At 44.0% G+C, this 26,713-nt stretch overlaps 1 pseudogene; it reads left to right on the forward strand.

Annotated features, from left to right (window-relative positions):
• Positions 1–371: 371 nt before the first annotated feature.
• On the forward strand, positions 372–13,297 carry LOC108801805 (annotated as a pseudogene).
• The last annotated feature ends 13,416 nt before the right edge of the window (positions 13,298–26,713 follow it).

The raw sequence follows: 26,713 nt of genomic DNA on the forward strand, positions 1-26,713 counted from the left end.
CCCAGCTACCTGCCTGTTGCTGTCCTCTTAGTTGGTGCAGCCTCAGCCTGGTCACTTGTCAGAAGTTCCGCCTCCTGCTAAACCCGCACAGGACGGCTGTGAAGAGAAAAGTGCCGCTCGCTGTCCACTCTGACAGCCCAAAGCCTCCGTGCTTCCCGGCGCAGCCTTCATGCTCTCTGACCCTGTCAGCGCGCTTGGGGCAGCAGGGTGGCATCTCACTCAGCCGGGCACAGCTCCGCCTCCAGTCCCGCCTCGGCCCCTCCCCCACCCCGCCTCCTCTTCTTCTTCCACCCGGCCGTTCTCTTAGCTAAATTAGTCGGCCGCGAGACCCAAGGATCGGCCGCCTAATGTGCCTGATTAGGCAGCCAAGGATGTCTGATTCTGTGCGGCCCGGCTCGCCGCAACCGCCGACCCCCTGCAAAATGTCGGCCTTGTTTGCCTTGCGGTGGATACACCTCTGCTTATAGGTCTTGTACCTCTACCAACCTGTGACTCAACATTGAATGATGAGCGCCTCTGTCTTTCCTTCTACCCTCTACCTTTCAGCATGTTCCTTGCTAGCACACGAGCACTGAAGCACACCTTATAGACCTGTTGTGCTGTTATTTCTTCCCTGAGTCGGAGCTCTGTTGTACCGAGACCGCAAGAGACTGATACTAAAGCTGGCCACACGCCCCTCCTTTTTTCCTTCGATTCTTTAATTTAACTATCGGTGAAGAAGCCAGTCCAAATATCCTTGGCCAAACAGTCACTGCAGCCACTCAATGCTTACTTTCCTTTACTGGTTTGCAGCAACAGATATTCTTTTGTTGTACTCTTTACCTTGCTCACATCATTTCTTGATAAGATGCAGATGGGAAAAGTTGATCTCTTGGCTTGTGGCACATGTTTTGCCTCCATTTTAAATTTTGTGTTATTAACATTATTTGCTTACATACTTATAGCAGAGTTTATGATAGACATGTTTGTTGTATACACAATAACATTAATTGTCTCTCTTCAGAAATCCTCACCGGTATCTGAGACATCTTCTGGCCTTCATATTTGCCATAGAGGAAATTAACAACAGAACAGACCTGCTGCCGAACATCACGTTGGGATTCCAGGTTTATGATACATGTGATTGGGAACATGCAGCTGTACAGAGTGTTCTGGATGTATTATCCGGGTCAGAGGATCCGATTTCAAACTATGATTGTCATAAAAAGACCAAAGTGGCTGGATATATTGGTCACAGAACCACTTCCTCATCATTGGCATCAGCAGCACTGACGGGGGTCTATCAGTATCCTCAGGTAATGTGAACAACACCCATTTTATTTTCGTGAAAAAAAAGCAAATTGTAAATATGTCGAGAAGAAGGAACCAAACAATCTTAAAGCTTCAATACAATTTATTTTAGTTAAACATTAAAGTCAACCTGTTCTATTCCAATGCAGGGCAAAGCAACAGGTTCAATTTAATTCGCCCCAACCCTAATGTTACATACTTGTAGGCGGGGTACGCTCTTGGGGTGTTACGTGTGTGTTCCCTTTGGGTTGGCTCTGTGTAACCCTGTGTATGCAACACGACACCAGGCACCCCGCGGTCAGGGGCCTCGTGCAAACACTCCCACACTTGTAGTACTGTGCACACAGGGCCTCATGGCTTCCACCGCCTCTGCGGTATTCGGCGCTTTCTCCCTCTTAGGGAGAATGGCCACCATGAACGGCACCCTATGTCGGGCATAGCCCCATTGCACACCTACCCTCCTCAGATGGTTACAGCCACGATACAGTCCAACATCACACTCCTGTACCCACCTTCTCAGAGGTTGGAGGGAGAAGAACCAGTCCACAAAGATAGTCTTTCCTTGATTTTACTTAGAAGAATGAACATGGTATGATGCATACATTTCAGCCACCCCCGGGTGCCGAACAGCCCAGGTGCAGCCCAGAGTCCACGACTTACTTCGGCGAGAGGCCCACTGGCAAATATTGTCAGTCTTACAGCTTCTCACTATTCTCCGGAATCCCATCCTTGTCAGTCCTAGCTCGGTAGTTTCCCCCTCCAGGGAAAACTGGACATAGTCCTAGGCCTGGTCCTGTCCTTCCCATGGACCAGCCTATGTTTTAGAATCAGTCTCTCACCAGGTCAGAGCTACATATAGCTCTAGGGCCCCATGGGGGCATCTAGTGGCCATTGGCCATACTGCACCTACCTACATTGTCATCTATTTTTTCTCCCCTGTCACTGGGAATGAAGAGAGGAAGCCATCTGTTATCTTAAAGTCAATCTAGTCAGAGCTTACACATGCTGAGAACTTTCTCCACCACCAGGTGACAATGATGGCTCCTGAGTGGACAGTCACCAAGAACCAGCTGATTGTGCCCAGTCTAAAGGGAGTAATTTTGTCCAGAGATTTGCTTTGATGACTTTGAATTATATTTGATTTTTGTTTTGTTATTACAGATCAGCTATGGCGCAATGAATCCAAGCTTCGATAGTAAGTTCCAGTTTCCCTCATTTTATAGCACAGTCCCTGATGTGAAGGATCAATTTAAAGCCATCATCCTCTTACTGAAGCATTTTGGCTGGAATTGGGTGGGCATTGTGTCTTCAGATGATGAGGACAGTCAGAAGGTCAATACAGAGCTGAAAACTCTTCTGATTCAAAACAAGTTTTGTGTTGAGTTTGTTGTTACTGTAGCTAATTATTATATTGCGAGAACTGGAAAAGCTTATCGTAGCCTTTCAATATCAACCTGCAGCATTGTAATACTGTATGGTAATGCAAAAGCTGGCGATCTAATCTATGTCATCAGCGATATTTCAGCCTCAAAGAAGATCTTTGTATTGTTTGGAGCTTTCCAGATATATAATAACCAGCAGTATGTGATTGCTCTTACTGGTTCTCTGCTGGTCCATTTACACAGAGGGAATATTCCGGGACTGAAGGATTATCTTCTTGATATCAACCCTGAGAAATATCCTGATAACCCCATGATTCTCGATGCTTGGAGAGATGAATTCTTTTGTGTGCCTGAATCTATTGAGAAAGAGTCTTATGAGGAAGCATGCAGCGAGTCTTATAGTTTCCGTTCCGTGGATCCCTCTAGTTATGATGTGGAACATTTTCGCTACACTTTCAGCTTGTACTCTGCAGTTTATACGCTGGCATACGCCCTACATGATGTATATTTACACAGGAAGGAGGAGGGCAACCAGACTAGAATCCAAAATTTGCAGCTATGCCAGGTATAAGAGAAATGTTTGGCCAAAAAAAGGACAGGATGTCAAATTACAATAACCTTTTACTCATAAATTTTAGGTCCAAGAACCTCCTGTGAAGTGACATAGTTAGGTTGAAAAAAGGCTCAGCCATCAAGTTTAACCAAAAAACAAAATATTGCATTCTCTGAACCCTAAATCTGTAGTTGATCCATAGAGCAAGGCAAAGAAGGAGGCAACAAACCTTTACAACGCATGGTCCATTCTATTCCATGTGGGAAACAAAAACCTTCCAGATCCCCCAAAGTATTTAGATACTCCCTTGATCATCACTCTATAGTGTTTTTATTACCTACAATGTACACTGTCTTTTTAAATCATTTACTTCTCCTAATCTCCTCTCCTCCTTCATCCAGCACAGAAACAGGTACAGCAAGAGCAGTCTAGATGAGACAGTTCAGTACGGTTTTTATTATGTATGGATTATTTCCTAAAGCAGTACTAGAGGTTTATAAATATATATATATATTACTGTATGTCTATTTATATACACATACACCTCCAACACTACTCTGACCAGTCATATGATGTCACGTGCCCTTTCTTTTCTCTAGCAGTGCCAGTCTTATTCCTGCCCTGAGCGGTTGACACTAAACTCACGAGTTATATCTTGCAGGTTTATAGAAGGGTGCAAGATACAAAGAATTTCACAATCCTAAACAAACATATGTAAAGTATGTTTGTCATACAGGAACCTTAAAAATACATTCAAGTACCTTCACTATGAACAAAAATGTATCTTATTTGTGTATCACTCGGCTGTAGATCCTCAAATCATCTCTGAATTGGTGCTGACACTGTCCTTCCTTCTGGAGGGGGGCTACGTTTGTTCCCTATGGTCCCTGTGTGTGTTGTAATGTAGTCACCGCTCCAAGCTCACTCCCGGGATGGACTATAATCACATTCTAATTTATTAAACTAAATGTGAGATTGTAGTCCATCCCGGGAGTGAGCTTGAAGCATTGGCTGGGCAGCTGCCCCTCCTGACCCCATTGTGCTTGGCCAGGTCTAATCTAAAATGTGTTTGCAGTAAAGCTTTGAAAGTACATTTTATCTTCTCTTTAGGGCTGCACATGTCGTATTCCACACCGCTCCATTCCCTTCACTGCACTATATATTTCCTATTTCACACCAAGTCATCTGTACACTGCACTTTCCCTGGGGGACATGAATCAATGAAAACATTTTTTTTTTTTAAATACCAGGTTTAAGGACGCAGTGATTTTAACATAACAGGACGCAGAATGGCATTTTGACAGATGTTGGCAACATATAAACAGTTGGGCAGAGCTAGCAGTGACAGTTGTAACAGGTGACTTAATCATGGCTCAATCATGGCTCTTAAAGAGTACTGGGCCCTGATTGGGTAAAGTCTTGCCCCTGACCTGGTCAGGGGCAAGGCTTTACCCAATCAGTGCTCACAAGGCACCGTGCCTTGTGCGGGATGCTCGGAGGGCGAACTGCCGATGTTCGAGTCGAACTCACCTTCGGCTAGAACATTGAGCCCAACACTACTCAGCACCCACCTTCACTTCAGAGAGTACTAAGCAACCATCCCCCCGACAGGACGGTGCCGTTCCCCTCCGAAAACGATTAAAAAGAGATACTACGCTTGAACATCGAGCCCATCTCTAATCATAAAATGCACTGCACTCCTATAGAAATAAACTAGAGCTGAAATAAATATCTGAAAACAATAATAACATTCATGAATCAACAAAGTGCTAATAATATAGCAAAATAGTGCAATAAATTCATCCAAATTCATCCAAAGTGCTGCAAGCCTCAGGTCCAGTGATAATCATCACCAAAGTGCTCTCTCTGAAATGAATAAGCTCACCAAATGGTGTAGACCACCAATACTAATGGTCAGAGGAGAGGGGAAGAGATGAATTTGTACCCATTCTTATTTTCAGATGAACAGGTATCTGAGGAGAGCGCACATTACAACTACAGGAGGAGAGGAGATACAGTTTAATGATGGAAAAGTCTCACCCAGGTTTGATCTATTGAACATCGTATTGATACCTAATAAATCCTTATCAATGATTACAGTTGGATATTTTTACAATTCCGAGAGAGGGTTGAGACTCCAACTTAATGAGAGTGAAATACAGTGGAGTACAAAGTTCTCTCAGGTATCCAGAAATATGATTTTCTTTTAACCACTTTTTTTTTATACTGAAGTGCAAACAAGAATGTTGAGTCTAATTTGTGTGGCTTCATCTTTCATGTGGGCTATGGACACATATACACTGCCTGGTCAAAACAAAAGTCACCACCTGGATGTAGCTAAGCAAATAGGTCAGAGCCTTCCATTCGATATGTGTTATGATCTGGGGTTGCTTCAGTTGCTCGGGTCTAGACATGTGCAATTTGTTTTGTTCCAAATTGAAAGCTGTAAGAATTTCTGTAAATTCGGACATTTGGATGCATCCAAAGTTCAGAATGACAGAACTAACGAATCCGAATGTTTGAGAATTAAATTCGGATAGATCCGAAATTCTTTGGGAAACTAAACACAACAAGCGGGAGATCTATCTGTCATTTACCGCTCTCTGGCTTCTCTGCACTTGTATCTCAAATGATAAGAAAGTAACAGAATATTGTTACAAAATGTAAATAATAGACATGTGCACTGCCAAAAAATTCGTTTAGTTTCGTTTTAAATTCGGATTTGTGTTATTTCGTTTTTCGGGATTCGGGTGTGAAAGTCAATTCGGATTCGGAATTCGGATTCGGACGAAATTCGGTAGCGGTAGTTCGAACGTTCGTTTCGTTTTCTGTTCTTATTCGTTTCGTTCGTTCGTTTGCAGCAAAGTGACATTTGAGGGGGAAAAAATATTTTTCTCCTTCTCTAATGTCACTTTGCTCCAACGAACGAAACGAATAAGAAACGAATAAGAACAGAATACGAAACAAACGTTCGAACTACCACTACCGAGTTTCGGAAATGGAAATTCGTATTCGTTTGCATTCGTTATGTCTGTAATTCGGAATTCGGATACATCCGAATTTACGAAAATTCGTCGGAATTTCAATTCGGAACGAAACGAATCGCACATGTCTAGTAAATAATGAAAGAAGCCGAGAGATCCGTGTTATTCTGTAACAGCTTCTGCTTCTCTGAGGACACTTCATCCTCAATGTAAAGAATCTGGCAGCTGTCCCAGAATACAGAAAAGTGTCTAACTGTTCACAGAAATAATTTAAAAAAAACTGTGGGTGCCTCCCCCAATTCCTACCAGACACTTTAGGTCTGGTAGGAATGTTGGGGGGACCCATGATATAAAAAATTTTAAAAACCCGGCACGTGATTCTCCAGCAATTAATACTAGACCCTTTAGGTCTGGTAGGAACGTGTTTTTTTTTAAGCATGTATTTATTTATTAAGTTTCACAGAATACATCACAATTGACATTGTACATATCACATATAATGTTGTTTCCTCATGTAGCCAGCCGCCGACACGTGTTATGATATATATACATATTCTATTCATATACATATTCATATTCATATTCTGTCATTTCCTTCTTGAAAACAGGTAACGTAGGTAAAACAAGTAAAACACTCAATTCTTCTGGTAGGAATTTTAAAGAGCACCCTAACGCCAAAAAAGGGGTCCCTCTAAAATCCCATACCAGTCCCTTAATCTGGGCAGCAGCCTGGCAGGGCATGAAATGGGGGGATACGAGCGAGTGGCCGCCCCTCCTCCCTCCCCTATACCACGCCACTTGCCCTCGGCATTGGGAGGGTGCTTTTCCAGGGAGGGGCACCTCCTGGAAAAGCACCCAGATGCCACCCCCCCTTGTGAATGAGTAAGGGATACTTGTACCCTACCCATTCACTAAAGGGTTAAATAAAATGTAAATAAACACACAACACCTTAGAAAGAAATCCTTTAATTGAACAAAAAACAAAACACAAATTTTTGACAATTCCTTTATTTAAATTACATTTTAAAAAGTCCCACAAAGTCATTCCAGCATTGGCCAAAAAAACCCTCCTCAATGCAATGTTTACATCTGGCAGTGGGTAGAAATAAACAAATCCTGCTATTGGCTATTTAAAATTGAAATACCCAATAGCAGGCTGGCTAATGCTCCGCCCTCTCTCTTTCTCATGCAGGTTCACTCCTCGGGGACTGACAGAAGGCAATGGGCGAAGCAATAGCCAGCTTGCTATTGTCTATTGCACTTTGAAATAGCCAATAGCAGAATGCCTGCCTCCCCTGGTAAAAAATGTATGCAACTCTGGACAGAAATAAATGTTGTGACATTGCATAAGCCTCTCAGAATGATGCTTATAGAAATATTATAGGGTGTGACTATTTGTTTGGCCAGGCAGTGTATATAAATGCATCTAATTTTGTAATTATAGTTATGAAAGACGAATGTAGTTTTCTAAAGGGTCACTGACTATGAGAGATGAGTGTGTCTGGTTTCAGTTTGAGGGACATTCTTTGAGCCCATTGTGAAGTTTGAAGATTGCAATTTTATATCCAAACCCAACTGAAGTCTCAGAACAGGGTGAGGGTAACTCTTCAAAATCAATTCTGGACATTTTCAAGGCTAATTAGCAAGGGATTGTAAAATAAAGCATGGGGACCTAGACAATGTCATAGGGAACATGTACTAATGCAAAAAAAAAAAATACAGTGGGGAGGAGGGTCTACTAAGCAGACTTCAAGGACCATATAGAAACAATCTTAGGAAACAGCAATCTTTTAACCAAAATGTGTGAGAGATTCCTGTAAGCTGCATGTGGTTTGTGAGAAGAATTTTTTAAAATGTAAGTGACATTGTATTCTGGAATCTAATATTTTGAAAGTATAATTGATTTTACTGTTACAATACATTATTGCTTAATTTAAATACAGCAGCAGCAGCTCCCCAATCTGGTTCATTACAACTTCATTTACATTTTTAAAATGTTTGGATAATTTTGGTGGTGACACCTGATTTATTATCCAGCTGCAGTAGACTTGAACTGAACGGTGGATGTAAGAAGCACAACAGATGTAAAAGCTATAGGCAGGTTTATTCAAAAATAAAAATAAAGATAAAGTCCTCAAATGTGTACAAATCGGCCAGTGGGACATCGGTTTCACAGTATAGATTGTGAGATTTTTTTTTCTGTAGACACGGCATCATCTTCTGTGGACCATAAAATGTCAGAACAGTGCACCTTCTATATAAAGGACATATGGCAGTATAGGAAGAGATATTCCTTCATCTTCCTATACTGCCATATGTCCTTTTCCTCCTCCTCCTCTTCAGCTAATCCAACTAATCCCCCCATATATCTGACTATGAGGAGTTGGTATCATTTTTTGTTGCTATCCTCAGGGTTGGCCCACAGACCTATTACTTTGCACGGAAGGCCATCCCTGCCCTCCACCAGCATGTGGCATGTCAGAAGGCAGAAGAAGGCAAAGGAGAAATATGAGGAGGAGGGTTGGGGTGCAGATGGTGAGCAGGAAGGTTGGGCTGCTGGCGATGGTGAGGAGTGCTAGGGTGCAGGTGGTATGGAGGAGGGTTGGGGGCACTGACTGTGAGGAGGAGTGTTGGGGTGCTGGGGTGAGGAGAAGGAGAGTATGTGGTGCTGGCAGTGAGGAGGAAATTAGTGTGAAGCTTCAAGAGAGGGGTGGCTCTCCAATACCTAATAAAGGGGAAATCTATGAGATCTACTGCCACCATCTCAGAGGAAGCCCAACATTCACCACTTTAAGTTTGTGGTTTGCAAATTCCTCTTTGCCATATTTGTGGGTGGTGCAAGGATCCACACGGCATAGCTGCAGGGGAATACCTAAGATCACAGCCTGCCCAACCTTTCATAATGCAGGGGGAAAGGTAGACAGCATCAAAATAAGGTGGGGGGTCTAAAGGCCAGAGAGAAGAGCAGGCAGCAGCAAAATTAAGTATACAATCCTATGACCACAGTCTGCCCGCCCATCCCCAGTCCAGGGTTTCTGGTTTATGGTTTTCATATAGTTTTATTATTATTATTAGTAATAATTATAAAAAAACAAAATTTGCAAAAATATATAAACCTAATGCTCAGGCAGCCGGTGTTGGGACTTCTATAGGTGGTTAAATATCAGCACGTCAGTTCTACCAGAAAACCAACAGAGCAAAAGTGTAACTAAACTAACTTAAGTCTAATATATTATTTTAAAAACTGGATTTTGTCTTCAGACTCCACGTTCTCTGTGCTCCGAGAGCTGCCTCCCCGGATACCAAAAACTTCAACATAAAGGAGGACAACCATGCTGCCACCACTGTGTGCCCTGCCCGGAGAATGAGATCACCGATAAATATGGTTGGTATCTCCAATACTACGGTCTTCCTTATACTTCCTCATTAACCACTTTGATTGGATTTTGAACATAAAAGATATATTAGAACACGTCTTTTGTACAGCTCCTATCCTCCCCCGCTGCTGTTACCAGCAATTACCAGCTGTCAAAATGGCACCCGGTGACAGCTCTGTACTATACATATGCATCTGCTCCTGTGTGTAATGGCACTTGCAGATCGTCTGGAAGTATGATTGTGTAAATACAATGAATTGGTTTATTGTTTTAACTATTTATTGCATGCATTGATCTGCATATGACATCACCTACAGAAATCTTACAAGTTATTTATTTAATACGTGTATTTCTATTTATCTCCTCTTTGTGCCCACGGAGAAAAAAAACTTTGTGTTTTTTCAGAATCTTAAAAGGTCCTGTTCTGGGTTCTGGAGCCCCCAAGCTTTGCAGAGCTGTGGGAAGGATTTGCCTCCATTCCTAGTCACGCATCTTACTTGGTAGCCAGACCTCATTAACCCCTTCGTGACTGACGACGTACAGCGGACACCCCCGCCGTGCTTCCCGGGCTCCGTTGCCCCTCCTACGGGCCCGGGACCGTCGATCTTTGTGTCCGCGGGGAGCTGGGGAGGAGGTCGACGAACTTCCGTTCATCGATCCCCTCCCCGTTCTATGGGACCGGGAGCGATGCAGATTGCATCACTTCCGGTCCCTGGGCTGTCAGTTCTGGGCTCCTGCAGCCCAGCTATAAGCTATTGAAGTGCGATCTGCACTTCAATAGCTTATTTCCAGTGTAAAGGTGACACTGAGGGTCTTTTGGACCCCCAGCATCACCTTAAAGAGGACCTGTCACCACCATCTGCTATTACATGGGGGGGCTTGCAAGCCCCCCCATGTGATAGCAGTCAAAGTAAAAAAAAAAAAAAAAAAAAACAGTTTTTAAAATTAAAATGAAATAAAATAAATCTAATAATAATAAAAAAAAATTTTTAAAAGTACCCCGCCCCCGCGAGCACGCGCGTCGCCACGTAAACACGCGTCGGGTGCGCCTACGCATGAAAACGACGAACGCGCTACACATGTTGGGTATCGCCGCGCACGCCGGAGTGAGAGCAATAATTCTAGGGCCAGTATTTTGGGGTATCTCTAAATTGATGACCTGTGGGGGCTTTTAAAGTGTCTTTTATTGACTTTTTGGGGTACTGCAGTTTTTCGCCGTTTCACGGTCGCACGCAATCTGTAAACTGGGCATGTTGGGTATCGTTTTACTCGTTGTAACCTCATCTTTTATATTTCATTAAAAAAATGGGTAATTTGTTGTGTTTTGGGGCATTTAATTAAATTTGTCACTAAATTTTGGGGTTTAATAAGGAGTTGCGCTAATATTGCGCAACATAAACATTTTCAACTACCACCATTTTATTCTATAGGGTCTTGGCATTCAGAAAATATATAATGTTGGGGGGTTTTACGTCATTTTCAGGCCTAAAATGTGGAATATAACATGGGTGCAAAAATGGAAAAAAGGGCCTCAGTCATGAAGGGGTTAAAGTAGAATTCCACTTTCCACCATTCCAATACCCCCCTCCCACACAACATAAAAAGTGCACCTTTTAATTAAAAAAAATTCTATTCTTTTTTTTTTCCGTTTTACTCATGTTCAACCAGCCTCCTGCCTCCATTCTCGCATGGCAGGAATGACATGAAGCCTCCTCCTACAGCCTCCTGGGACACTGACATCACATATCTCTGGGGGGGTATCAGCTGAGACATCACACAGCTCTGGAAGAAGGACCTGAAGGCTCATCATTGGGGGGCTTGTTGCAAGAAGCTGGAAGAAACTGTCCGGATCCTGAGGATGAACAAAACAAAGATGGCGGCGTGGGACAATATGTGCATAAGAAGAGCGGCAGAGGAGAAAGGGACAAGGCAGTATTTTCTGGGCTTGTGACTATCTTATATAGGAAGTATATCATAAATTAATTTATTGGTCCACTTTAATCAGTCTCAGCTGTCAACAGGCCTTTGTGAGATGACTGATGCTCAGGGATCTCTCTCCCTGCTGCTGGGTTAAAAGGTGGATTGCTGAGAGAACACTAAAAGAGTGCAATAGCTGCCTATTTGTTTTGTGAAACCTATTAGGGGCTTCCTGTTAGTCAGGGTCTGACATTTAGTAACAACACTGGCAAGTGTCAGATTCCCTCTATGGGAGAGTGATGAATACCAATGATAATAGTGTGGAACTAGGACGGGGGGACAGCAACCCCCCAATATGCTATGATTGTAACCTGTGATGGCCGTGAGAAAGCATTGCGAGAAAGCATTCAGCTCTGGTAACGGTGACAGTCATGCTCCTACAATCTTTGCTATGGAAATGTTGTAAAATGATAAATCAATCAGTCTAACTGGCTGTGGAAAAAGACAAGAAGACACACACAAGGTTTGGAAGATAAGGATGCATGAGGACCCACCGAAGGTCACCACTGCCTGATACAATCTCAGCCTGTATAATTGGTTGTTTTTCTTTACTTTTATGTTGCAGACAAACTGGGAAGTCCCCAGAATACCAAAGCATGGGTGGGAGTTACACAAATCCCATTGTCCCATCTACTATAATATACCTTTCTATCAATCCCATGAGGCAATAAATCATTTACTGATCCTAGCTGAAGGGAAATTATATACAAATCACATTATAAGACTTGGGTTCTTCTCTAATTAGTCATTGTGCCTTTGAGATTTTACCAATATTGGTCACATTTCCTGCTGTACCTTCCTTTAACAAATTATTTTTTGTTTCTCTTTCAGACATGGAAAGGTGTTATAAGTGTCCGGAGGATCAATGGCCCAATGAGAGAAGAGACACCTGTATACAAAGAAAAATTGATTTCCTGTCTTATGGATACATTGGGAGTTACTCTTATGTTTATGGCTCTATTATTCTCTTTTGGAACTATTATCATGTTTGGGATATTTGTGAAACACAAAGACACTCCAATAGTAAAAGCCAATAACCGGACCTTCAGCTTCATCCTTCTCATCTCACTGATCCTGTCCTTTCTTTGTCCTCTGCTCTTCATCGGACGTCCCACAAAGATCTCCTGTCTTCTCCGACAAGCTGTTTTTGGGACAATTTTCTCTATTGCAGTTTCTTCGGTTCTGGCTAAAACAGTTACTGTTGTTCTGGCTTTTAATGTCACCAGACCTAACAGTATTAACAAGTGGATGAAAAACCAATTCTCTGTTTTCCTCCTGATTATCTGCTCTTCTGGGCAGCTTGTGATCTGTGTCTTCTGGTTTGTCTTTTCCCCACCATTCCCAGAGTATGACACCCAAGTAGAGGTGGGGAAGATGATATTACAGTGTAACGAGGGCTCTGTCACTGCTTTCTACATTGTTATTGGCTACATGGGAGGTCTGTCTGTGTTCAACTTTATTGTAGCATTTTTAGCCAGGAAACTTCCCGACACGTTCAATGAAGCTCAGTACATCACATTCAGCATGCTGGTCTTCTGCAGTGTTTGGATCTCCTTCATCCCAGCCTACCTCAGCACCAAAGGGAGATACATGGTGGCTGTTGAGGTCTTCGCCATCTTGTCCTCCAGTGCTGGACTCCTGGGCTGCATCTTTATTCCCAAATGTTACATCATTCTGATGAGACCGGAGTTGAATGTGAAGGCGACTGTTGCCCAAAGAAAAGCTCTTCAGTAAAAATATAAAATACTTGTTGGCATTAAACGTAATGCTGTGACACATGGAATATAAATTGTAGCAAAATAAATTACTTTCATTGACAACATAAAGGTTGATAAATATATGATCAGTGACTCGTCTCTCTCCATTTTGCTTCAATTGGGGTTTCATTCAGTGACAGCATGTTGGAAAGAAAACAGCTTGTGGTGTGTTCCCATAGTGCTCTGATGATCCTTTTTCATGGGGAACCCTTTGTTAGATCTTTATTTGTGAAACATATGTATCATATATCAGATTAAAATGTGCTTCTATCAAAGTTACCCGTGATTTTGTCATAAGATTCTTTGTGGACTAAAGGTCAAGAACATGGTAGCATATACTATGATATTCAATTAACTTTGAATGAGGAATATACCGCTGACTTTATTGTTATTAATATTATTATTATTAGTAGTAGTAGTAGTATTATTAGTATATCTTTGAAAAAAAAACATAGAACATCTCTGCAATGTGTGTGTTTTATCCCTTTTAACATGCTGCAAGTACAGATACATACATACCTGTTGCTCTGCCACAAATCTTGCAAGCTCCGAACTTTCTGTTTGATCTGAAAACATGCGGCTTCTTCTGGACTAAAACTATAAATACACCATGTTCTTATAATGTATATAATGTTCTTATAAAAAACTGGAGGTTGACTGCTTTGTGTCATGATAGTCTGTACTCGATTGGGAAGGCATTCCTCCAGACTTTAGAGTGTGTCTGGGGGAATTTGTGCCTATTCAGCAAAAAGAGCATTTGTGAGGTCAGGTTCTGATGTTGGAGGAGAAGACCTGGCTCACAATTGGTGTTCGGTAGGGTTGAGGTCAGGGCTCTGTGCAGGACACTTAAATTCCTTCATACTGAACAAATCAAATCATGTCTTTATGGAGTTGGCTTTGTGCACAGGGGGAACAATTATGCTGAAACAGAAAAGGGTCCACACATACTATTGCTGCAAGATTGACAGCTTGCTATTGTCTATAATGATATCTTACAAAAACAGGGAGAGGGGACTGCGACTAATTTAATATAAGCAAACTATTTCCACCTGTTTGGGTATCTATGCAAATTTACTGTATCTCCCAGATCAGGACCAACAATATTAAATATATCTACATATCTATAATCCTTTGTATACTGTAGCATTAACAATACCCTTCCCTGGAAAAAACGGAAAATCATTCGGTGAAGTCCACATACTTTGACCATATCCTACCAATATATGTTTTTACATGTAACCGTTAAACAGAAGGAAAGTGGGTATATAAATTAAGGGTTTTTTTTTTGTACAAATATTTTTATTAAGGAAAAACAAGAACAGAAATACATTCCATCCACAAGGAGACACTACCAAAAGGTGCGTGTGGTAAAAACATTAAGGTACATCATGAGCACGGTTGACAGATGGGTCACAGCATGACAGTTACATAATAGCTAATGCAATACAGTACCATAAATCTGAACATAATATGTTAACTATGAAAAACTGAGGGCCACCTCCTATGAGCCTGTACGAAATCAAACAGTATCAAGATAACCTCTGCGTAGGCTCCACGGGTGGGCTAGTCTCTGCTAAAAGGCCCGGAGCAGGGGCTGCCAGCTACCTGTTGCTGCTGCAGGGCGCCAGCAAAAGCCCCGCTAGAGGGAGCAGCCGCCACCGGTTCGAGAGCTAATACGAAAAGAATGGGGGATAAGGGGCATCCCTGCCTAGTGCCCCGCAATATAGGGAAAGCGGCCGAGCTGAAACCAGCATAGCGAATGGAGGCCGAGGGTTGGGAGTATAATGACGATATCCAGGCTAAAAAGTCCTCACCAAAACCCCATTTGCGCAAGGCAAAAAACATGTATTGCCATGACAAGGTGTCAAAAGCTTTTCGCATGTCCAGGGAGAGTAACATCATTTCTATAGACCGGGAACGAGCAAGGTGTATGAGTTTAAGTATGCGGCGTACACTGTCTCCCGCCTGTCTACTGGGTACGAAACCCACCTGGTCCTTGTGAATGAGGTGCCCCAGAAAGGTATTAAGTCTAGAGGCCAGAACTTTAGCCAGGAGTTTCACATCGGTGTTGAGTAATGAAATAGGTCTAAAGTTAGCCCAAGAATGTGGGCCTGTTGTAGGTTTGGGTATCATGACTATATTTGCTCTGAGGGCTTCAGGAGGGAACGGATGCCCTTGCTTAATGTAATTAAATTGGGAGGTCAGGTGGGGGGCTACAATGTCTGTAAACTTTTTATAAAAAAGGGATGAGTAACCATCCGGCCCAGCTCGTTTGTTAGATTTCAATGATTTAATCGCTAAGCGCACTTCCTCTTCAGTGATATCAGAGGCCAAAAGCTCCTTTTGTGAGTCCATCATTGTTGGCAGCTGACAATTGTGGAAAAATGTCTCTGCCGCGGCCGAGGGAAAAGGGGGTGGTTTTGCATATAAGTGGGATAAGTGGTGCTGGAACTCCTGTAGTATCGCTTGTGGATTGCTAGTTAAAACTGAGCCCGCCATGCGTAAAGAAATAGGGCGTTTGATCGTCTCAAAGCAACGGAGGCGTTTCGCCAACATGGCACCCGGCTTGTTGCTGTGGGCATAAGACTTCTGCCCGACCCAACGCACTTGGCGTTCAGCAACATCAGTGAGGCAAAGATTAAGTTCCACCCTCGTCTTCTCCAGACTGGCCCGCAGCCCAGGCGTTGATGAGGCCTTACATAATTCAGTGAGGCGTTCCAACTCCGCAAGTTATACAATCAAACCCTGAGATACTAACAAGCAAACCAGCTCCGAAAGTAACTCGAATGCACCATTTCGATAAAAAAGAGCAATATATTACAAAACAATAATAACTATATGCATATATGCAAAAAGTAAGAACGAGGGTGTGTACCAGGAGAGCCCAGTGTGTCCGCATTGTATGAGGAGGGAGATGTCAAGAATTGAAAGATGTTGACTCAATTTCAGACTAAAAAATAAAAATAAAAATATTAATACGCCCTGATATCGATGTTAGTTGAAGGGGACCAGCAAAAGGGATACAGACTCGACTCTACACACGGGATGGGAAATGCGGAAGCACTGATGCCCTCCTAGAGTGGATATCGGGCAAACCCCAGCCCCCTTAGGTACAAAAGGATCACCATATCTAGCCAACTAAAATAGAGGAGGAAAAATAAGAAAAAATAAGAGTAAAAAAATAATCCACCATGAGAGGGTTGAGGGAGTCCAGTTGAGCAGGCTGTAGGAGCTTCCACTGGCCAGTCCTGTTACACAGAAGCAGATCGAAACAAGTCCCAATGTAGGCAGAAAAGGTCTGGTAGGTAAGGGGCTCCAATTGGCAATCCGGGAAGTCCTAAGCAAATAGCAAAACGAAAAGACAAAAAACAAAACAACCGGACTCCAGGGCCGTATTATGATGCAAAAAGCAAAAGAAAAATAACGTGGCAGCCGACAGTCAGCATATGCTCAAGTAAGCCAGTCACATCCACCCTAGGGGGAACGGAGTAATACCTGCCTGGTAAAGGGTCGTCAGGGTGACTCGGCATACATGGCAAAACGGCTGAGACATCAATGGCCTAATACAAGGCTGCGGTGTGCGGACCAGAGGAGTAGATCAGCCGGGCTTGCTGCGGAATACTTGGGAGCCCAATCTTTGCAGGGCCTGGGACCTCCGTGGCGATCGACCAGGATCGTGTGGAGCTTGTGATGAATGGGAACGTTGGGAGGCCTGGCCATTCCGTTGACGAGGCTGCGAACCGGGAGAAGAGGAAGGGGGCTCCGCTGGAACCTGGAGACCAATCTCTCGGAGGCAAGAACGCACGTCGTCAGGAGATCGGAGCTGGAAGGATTTCCCTTGATGGGTAAAAAGGAGACGGAAGGGAAACCCCCATCTATAATTGATGCCCGCATCCCGGAGAACCTGCAGGTAGGGCCGCAGGACTCTGCGTTTCAAGATGGTCGAAGGGGCCAGGTCCGAATACAAGCTATAGGGGTGACCCTGGAAGGACAAGGCCGGAGTTTGTCTTGCGGCCTGCAAGAGTCGTTCCTTCGTACGGAAGTAATGCAATTTGACCACTACATCCCGTGGCGGCCCGTCCGGCCTCTGGGGCCCGAGTGCCCTATGGACGCGATCCATCTCCAACCGGTCTGCAGAAAGATCCAGGGCCAACTCCTGAAACAGCGCGGTGACCGAGCCCACAAGATCTTCGATGGATTCAGGGAGGCCTCTGACGCGGATATTACTACGCCGGGCCCGGTTCTCGTGATCCTCCAGCTGGTCTCGGAGAAGTGAAAGTTCGGTCTGGGCGGTCTCCAGGTCTTGTTCGTGGCCTTCCAGTATGGTGGTCACATCATCCATACGGGACTCCAGGGATGCCGTACGGTGTCCGATTTCCCTGAGTTCGCGCCGGAGCTCCGAGGTTATGGTTGCGGAGGCCTTGGAGAGTTCTTCCCGTACCATGTCTCGCATCCGCACAAAGAGGTCGGGGCCATGCGATCCACGGGAGCCCGAGAGATGCTCAGCAAACGGGTCCTGACTGTCCTCGGAGTCAGCCGACATGCGAGGAGCGGCGTCGTCATCATGTAGGCCGCCGGGGCGCCATCTTACCCAGAGCGCGGCGTGTACGAGGGGTCTCAGAAGGCTGGTTGCCCCGTTTGTATTTGGACTGCGAGGACCTCATCTGGATGCCGGGGGTGAGTAGGTGCTCGATCCGGTCGGGGAACCGATCCAGCTGGCTAAATGATGGCAGAAATGGGTGTCTCACGGCTCAAGAAGTGCGAAGCGGTATCAAGGAGCAGCCATCCTGTACCGCTGCGTGCATGCGCCCCCTAAATTAAGGGTTTTTAATGCCATTTAGTGCCTTTAGTTCAGCTCTTACATTCATTGGATGAGGGTTGCCTCCCTGGACCCTTCTCCTTCTGTCCAGCCATAGAGAGGTTCTGAGCAGTGACATCACAGGTAATCAAAAATCATGGATATCTGCAGGACAATTCCTTTAGAATTCCAACTCTTGAAGTCTCTAGTGAGGGACAGCAACATGGGACGAGTGGAGTATCTCTGGTCTGGAGTAAGTAACATTGGATGGGAGGGGAATGTATTGCCACTAAATACCAGTGTACACATATTCATTAAGCACCAATGCAAAAGTGTTCTTACCACCGATTGTCAATGCAAATTTATTCTTGCCAATGAACACCAACAAAAATATATTTTGTGCCACTGAGAGTCAATGCAAAGTTATTGTTTCTTCTAAATATTTATACAGCAAAAAACAACCATCATTTCCACATTAAAATGCTATTATTATTATTTTTTCATATATTTATTATTATATTTACAACTACATTTTCTATAGTAACCATGCTGATTTATTGTGAGCAGTAGGTCTGGCAATTATTTTAAGGAATCTCTGAGAGCTTAAAGGGGAAGTTCACGTTTTGCAAAAATTAAAGAAATGCATCATTCATAATATATATAAAAAATATGCATTACTTTGCATAAATACGCAAAATGAGCCAATTGAGCAGGCATTCTGTACCACCGAAGGAGCACCTTGTAATTGGCCTCCAGGGTCAAAGCACTTTTGGAGCATGACTTGGTGCTATCCCAAATTTGAGACCAAGTGTTCTCGTCGGGCGTAAAGTTTAGGTCTGTATGCCAGCAGTCCATATAGGCATGCTGGGGTGGTCCAGTGCCAGTTAGTAAGGAGGAGTACAATTGTGAAATCAAACCCGGTGTATGTGGGTCAAGGTTACAGGTTCTTTCAAAGGGTTTCATCCACGATGTTGTTATCAGGAATTTTATTTGCGATTGGATAAAGTGTTTTATTTGGAGATTTCTAAATATTTCGTTGGGGGGCAAGTCGTATTTAGTCTGTTGGACAGGGTAGGGGATGATTTCATCATCGCTTGTGAGTTTATGAAGGAGCGTTAATTGCTTGGCTGCCCAAACTCGAAAGGAAGAAGGGGATTCAAGGCCTGGGAGGAAAGAAGAGTTCTGTAGAATGGACATTAGGGGAAGGTGTGGGGAGATGAGGCCACTGGAGTATTTTACAGAGTCCCATATCTTGAGGGAGTGACGGGTTATTGGGTTGTTGACGAAAGATCTGTCGCTAGGTCGTATCCACAGGAGGTTATCGATGGCTATAGGGTCGCAGTCCATAGCTTCAAGGGAGACCCACAAGGGCGTCTCCTCTCTTACATGATACTTTGAAAGGGTGGCAATTTGCGCAGCCTGATAGTATTTTTGGAGGTTCGGGACTCCTAGACAACCTGAAGACCTACTGTGATACATAATTGACCTTGAAATGCGAGATTTCTTGTTTGGCCATATGAACTTGAAGATCTTGTTTTGTAACACCCTCAAGATATGGGATGGGATAGGGACTGGAAGGACTCGGAAGAGGTACAGAAGTTTTGGGAGGAGGGTCATTTTTATTGCAGAAATTTTTCCCAACCATGAGAGGGGATATGAACTCCATAGTTTTAAAGTATTAGTTAGCTTACTAAGCAACTCTGGATAATTTGCTGCATGGAGAGAGTGAGAGGATGGTGCAATATTTATTCCAAGGTATGAGAGGGAGTTTGTTTCCCACTTGAAGGGGAATTTCGACTGTAATGGCGGTATGAGATGGGTCGGCAAGGAAATATTAAGAATTTTGGATTTAGTGGGGTTTATGGACAATCCTGAGAGGGTCTTAAATGTGGCTAGGACCTGCATTAGATTTGGGAGAGATATGTGTGGCTTGGAGATGTAAAGTAAAATGTCATCTGCAAAGAGGCAAAGTTTATGTTGTTGGCCCGCCACGGGGATGCCCGAGATGTAGGGGTGGGCCCGAATAAGTGCAGCTAGGGGTTTAATTGCAAGGGCAAAAAAGAGAGGGGACAAGGGGCAGCCCTGACGTGTTCCCCTATGAATTTGAAAAGGCGTGGATTTGTAGCCTGCATATTTCACTGATGCCATAGGATTCGAGTAAAGTGTTGAAATCCAAGTGCAGAATTTGTTTCCAAATCCCCAGCGGCCTAGAATGTCAAATAGGTAAGACCAGGACAGAGAATCAAACGCCTTGTGCATATCCAATGATAAAAGTATTGACGGAATATTCCGTTTTCTAATTAGATCTATCAAGAGGCAAGTTCTGCGCACATTGTCTCCAGCTTGGCGGCGCGGCATAAAGCCTACTTGATCTTTGTGAACGAGGTCCCCTATTCAGTCTGGTTGCGAGAATTTTAGCTAGGAGTTTAATGTCAATGTTCAGCAGTGATATTGGTCTGAAGTTCGACCAATTGGTATAATCTGAGTTTGATTTCGGAATCATACATACAGTTGCCACTAGTGATTCTTGTCTAAATCTGCCGCCAACTCGCAGGGTGTTGAGAGCATCAGCGAGAAGTGGGGCCAACAAATCAACAAACTTTTTATAGTAAGTTGCTGTGAAGCCGTCGGGTCCCGGTCTTTTATTGGGCTTAAGAGATTTTATGGCCACCTCCACCTCAAGATTAGTAATTGGTAAGTCTAGAGAGGCACGCTGGGGAGCTGTAAGGGTTGGTAAAGTTAAATTCACCAGTGTCTGGGACATCAGGTTAGTATCTAGAGTTTCCTGTGAAGCGTAGAGAGATGAGAGGTGCTGTGCGAACTCTTGAACTATTTTTCGGGGGTTGCTGGATACTGTGCCATCTGACAGTCGCAGACATAAGGGTTTTTGGTGTGTGTCTAACTTTCTCAGCCTACGGGCAAGTAATGAGTCTTGTTTATTGCCGTGTAGATCAAATTTATGCTGGGTTCTACGTAAACTTTTTTCCGCTACATTGGCTAAGAGTAAATTAAGTTCCCTTTTAGCGGTGTCTAATAACGATTTGTTGTGCAAAGTGGGGCGGGCCATATATATCTGGGTTTGTTTCGTGTATTTATCTTCCAGTTTTTTCAATTGGGCTTGCCGTAACTTTTTGTGGGAGGATGCGATGCGGATGCATTCGCCCCAGAGGACAGCCTTGTGTGCTTCCCACAATGTCATGGGAGAAATGTCTGGAGTGTTGTTGAAGGCTATCTAATCTATGAGAGCCTTTTGGAGGGTTGCCTGCATACTATCATCAGTTAAGAGAGAATCGTTTAAAGACCATGTATGGTCCACTGTGTCTGACCAGAAAGAGGACAGATGGATAATTACGCCATGGTGATCTGACCATGAGAAAGGCTGGATGGACTCTGCGGTTACCGATGGCAACGTGGCATGAGAAAAAAAACGAATTTCGTTGCACCAAAATGACATTAGGAGGGGGAAAAAATGACTTCTTTTTTTTTTTTTTTACAGTCTGCAGAAGATGAAAAAAAAAAAAAAGCCTGAGGTTCCCCCCCAATTCATACCAGACCCTTTAGGTCTGGTAGGAATGTTAGGAGAATGCCAATTCAAAAGAAAAAAAAAACTTTTCCATTATTCTCCCTGCCCTGGATTAGAACCTGCGACCTAGACAATGGCAAACCAGGACTCTAGCCACTACACTATTGCCTCTGAACTTTCAACCAAAGAATTGTTGTAGAGGGAAAATGTTGTCATTTTTTTTTTCCTAATGTCATTTTGCTATAACGAATTTCGGGAAATCGGGAATTTCGGATTCGTTTGCATTCGTCTTAGCTGTAATTCGGAATTCGGATGCATCCAAATCTCCGAAAATTCGTCTGTAACGAATTTCGGAACGAAACGAATCGCACATGTCTATTATTCACTAATGAGCCGAACCTTTGGCTTATTCCTTCAGCTCGCTTCGACTGCAGGAAGCCTCCGGGTTCAGCCGAACCGAAGGTCTGCTGTACGGACTATTTACAATATTCACAATAGCCCATGAAGCAGCTGAAGGCAGCAGAGGAGCTGAACGCATATGCTTTGGCTCGGCTGAACCGAACACACAGCCGAAGCGGGGAGAACCATCTGCCGAAGCAGAATGTTCTCCCTGCAAAATGTAAACAAATGTAAAAAAAACAGCATTGGTCTGGTATGAATGTTAGGGGGACCCCGAGTTAAATTTTTTTAAAAAAATGCATGGGGTTTCCCCCAAAAGCCTGCCGGCCCGACCCAAACTCCTGCACCTGTCAAAATGAACAATTTGACTAGTGTGTGCTTCGGTTTCCCAATTCATATAACCCTTCCCTGCTTAGAGCAGCCTTCTCCAACTCTTAGCCTGCAGACTAACTCTGAGCTTGGGTTCCCCACCCCGTTCGACCCTCTGTCCCATCATAGCACCCCCCACATCCATGCAAAAAAAAATCCTTATACAGTACATAATGTTTTTATAGGTGCTTCGATCCAGTCCAGTAATGTCACAGGCCCTCCTTCACCATCTTCTTCTGGAAGTAGGCACACCCTAAAGTGTGAAGCCTTGATGCCCTGAGCCCACAGAAGAGAGTTGAATGATGCTGGGCACCATTCAATCCTGTAGAGCTGATTTTTTATAAGAGCTGCTGGGGAATACAATTTTTGTGTGTCATTGCACAAGCTGGAATTGGGCTTTAACATCTTTAAACAGAAGCTTCCTCATTGCTGGCTGCACCTGTGTAGTAAACCCTCATAGACCTGTTTAGGGTCAGATTGACAAGGCAACCCTATATAAGGGTATGCGGGCTTGCTGGTGTGGCTAGCTGTTAGGAATATTTATTTCTATCTTTATTATCCCTACTGTCACGGATCGGAACTCACAGGTATGAACTGGAGTCCGACAAATGGGAAGTGGTCAAAGAAGATCACATCAAAAGGCAGTACATTTAGGATTGGAATGCCAGATTGAGTACAAAAGTATAAAGTTTATTTATACATAATAAAAATGATATTTGATTAAAAAAAAGTATATAGAAAAATGAAATTGACCAGCTGGCTATAGTATGCCTGGCTTTGAATGAGTGTTTGGTTGATTGACCATTTTAATTGATTATTGAGCAGGGTTATCTGGTGATAGTTAGTAGGTGGTTTGTTTTGTGACCCATCATTTTTATTATATATAAATAAACTTTATACTTTTGTACTCAATCTGGCATTCCGATCCTCAATGTACTGCCTTTTGATCTGATCTTCTTTGATCACATCCCATTTGTTTGTCTAGTTACATACAGTAGAGGTTCATTTGAAAGCCTTGAGTCAATTGGTATTTTCACCCATGATTAGGGTTAATTAACCAATACCGGGCCTGGACCCTGGGTATAACCTTGGTTCCTATGAACTGGAGTCCGGTATGTGGACCCTTTCCACTACACTGGCAGGGACACTCAGAGAAAAGGGTCCAAGCAGTGTAGGCATACGACTCCCAGAGCTGGAGTACAAGCAGGGGAACAGAGCAGGGGAACTGAATGAGGCAGTGGAAGTCAGCTTAAGCTGGAAGTTCAAATACAAGTAGGTGGCATGGTATGCTGAGTAGGAGGCAGGGGTTCCCCAGGATGTGGAATCTAAGAGCCAGCCGGTATTCGCCAGAGCTCCTGATGGTGGAGATGGGCTTGGCTGCGTGCTGACCCCAGGTCACAATCCCTAGGTCCACCCAACTCACCTAACAGGTACAGGGTACAAATCAAAGGTTAGGGACAGGCTGAAGACTTCCAGGGACAAAGCGAAGCACAGCGTAGACTGTAGACAGGGATTTCCAAGGACAAAAGGGAAGCACAGGGCAGCCAGACAGGGATTTCCAAGGACAAAAGGGAAGCACAGGGCAGCCAGACAGGGATTTCCAAGGACAAAAGGGAAGCACAGGGCAGCCAGACAGGGATTTCCAAGGACAAAAGGGAAGCACAGGGCAGCCAGACAGGGATTTCCAAGGACAAAAGGGAAGCACAGGGTAGCCAGACAGGGATTTGCAAGGACAAAAGGGAAGCACAGGGCAGCCAGACAGGGATTTCCAAGGACAAAAGGGAAGCACAGGGCAGCCAGACAGGGATTTCCAAGGACAAAAGGGAAGCACAGGGTAGCCAGACAGGGATTTCCAAGGACAAAAGGCAAGCACAGGGCAGCCTGTAGACAGGGATTTCCAAGGACAAGCCAAAGGTTCGTTACACGGGAAAACTTCCAGGAATTCAGGGTAAATCACAAATGGGGGACTCGGCAACTAGCTTAGGAAAGCATTGCTCGGGCAGCGTGCCATTCGCTGCCCTGGGTTTAAATGGAGACAGGAAGAGGGAGGATCCACAGGATTGGCCACAAGCGGACTGCACTGATTGGCTGAGAAGCTGAATAAGAAACAGCAGGAGAGGTCGGCCGACACCTAAAGCTTGCAGACAGGTGCAAGTGTGAGTCAGGTTTAGAGCACATGCCTGGAGGACTACAACCCCCAGCACAGCCCTGCATGCCTGCAGAACCAGGGGTACAAGATATGTATATACTTGTAGAACTACAAGTAACAGCTCAGCTGCAAGTCTGCAGCTGAACTGTGACACCTACAATTCTTCACATTTCATATTTTTTAAACATTTTGCCTGGGATTGTTATTTTTTTACCAAAGAATTTTCTAAATTGAGAAGACATCGATTGTATTTCATTTATTATCCCAATTTATAACATTTTACCATCTTTTAGCATCTGTTTTATTCATCACTTAAAAGCTTCTCTTTGGGCTACAGTCACCTTCACATTCAGCTCCGGTCTCATCAGAATGATGTAACATTTGGGAATGAAGATGCAGCCCAGGAGTCCAGCACTGGAGGACAAGATGGCGAAGACCTCCGCAGCCACCACCCATGATTTAGTTTTCTGGGGACTTCCCAGTTTGTCTGCAACGTAAAAGTTTAAAAAAAAGCTATCGATTTTACAGGCTAAGATTGTATCAGGCAGTGGTGACCTGCGGTGGGTCCTCATGCATCCTTGTCTTCCAAACCTTGTGTGTGTCTTCTTGTCTTTTTCCACAGCCAGTTAGATCGATTGATTTATAATTGGACAACATTTCCATAGCAAAGATTGCAGGATCATGACCGTTGTCATCTTTATTGCACCAGAGCTGAATGCTTTCTCACAATATTTCTCACGGCCATCACTGGTTACAATCATAGCATATTGAGGGTTGCTGTCCCACAGTCCTAATTCCACACTATGATCATTGGTATTCATTACTATCCCATAGAGGGTATCTGACACTTGCCTGTGTTCATAACTAAATGTCAGTTCCTGCTTAACCGGATGCCCCTAATGGGTTTCCCAAAACACACAGGCAGCTGTTGTACTCTTTTAGTGTTCTGTGAGCAATTAGCCTTTTCACCCAGCAGCAGGGAGAGAGATCCCTGAGCATCAGTCATCTCAACTAGGCCTGTGGACAGCTGAGACTGATTAAAGTGGACCATTTCTATTAGTTTACAATATACCACTAATATAAGATGGTCACAAGCCCAGCAGATACAGCCTTGTCTGACCCCTGAAGCAGCAAGTGGCAACTCTGGGCCCCCTCTGGCGCTGTGCCCGTGTCCTTCTCCCGTCATGCCAGGTGCCCTTTCTCCTCTGCCACTCTTCTTATGCACATATTGTCCTGCGCTGCCATCTTTGTTTTGTTCATCTTCAGGACCAAGACAGTAGTTTCTTCCAGGTTTTTGCAACTAGCCCCCTGATGATGAGCCTTCGGATCCTTCCAGAGCGGTGTGATGCTTCAGCTGATACCTCCTGAGATATATGATGTCAGTGTCCCAGGAGGATGCAGGAGGAGACTTCATGTCATTCTTGATTAAAAAAAGTGATTAGAGACTTTTTTTGAAACAAAATATGCACTTTTTATGTTGTAGAGGGGGGAGGATTGGAATGGTGGAAAGTGAAATTCTGCTTTAATGAGGTCTGGCTACAAGGTAAGATGTGCACCTAGAACCCCAATTCCCAAAAAGTTGGGATGCTGTGTAAAATCTACATTAAAACAGAATGCAATGATTTGCAAATGTTATAAGCCCATATTTTTTTCACAATAGAAAATAGAAAACATATCAAATGTTTAAACTGAGAAAATTGACCATTTTAAAAACACATTAGGTCAGTGGTCTGAAAGTACCGTCCCATGGTCCAATTGCGGCCTGCGAGCCGGTACTATGTGGCCTGCAGCCAGCTCACATGTCAGGTACGCAGTCATAGATCGTGTACCTGACTTGCGGGAGCAACTACACGGTCTCTGTTGGATGAAGACCACAAAGCTGCTCTTCTGCGCCGGCACTCGGATCCTTTCGGCCCACGCTCTGAAGTCCTTCACTGAACGTTGGCCGAAAAGGATCGATAAGTAAGGTCTGCAGCAGACCTTACCAATCAGTCACCAGTGATCATGCCTCCTCACAGCCTCCTACCTGCAAAAAGGTAAGCAGGAGAGGGGGCTCTATATTTTTTATTATATGTGGGTGTGTGCAGAGGGGGGGGACACTGGGATTGTATTATTTTATATGGGGGGAATGTATTTTTTATGTGTATGGGGGGGG

Source organism: Nanorana parkeri, unplaced genomic scaffold (assembly GCF_000935625.1).
Source record: "Nanorana parkeri isolate BGI_ZX_2015 unplaced genomic scaffold, ASM93562v1 scaffold2502, whole genome shotgun sequence".
In the NCBI taxonomy this organism is placed as follows: domain Eukaryota; kingdom Metazoa; phylum Chordata; class Amphibia; order Anura; family Dicroglossidae; genus Nanorana; species Nanorana parkeri.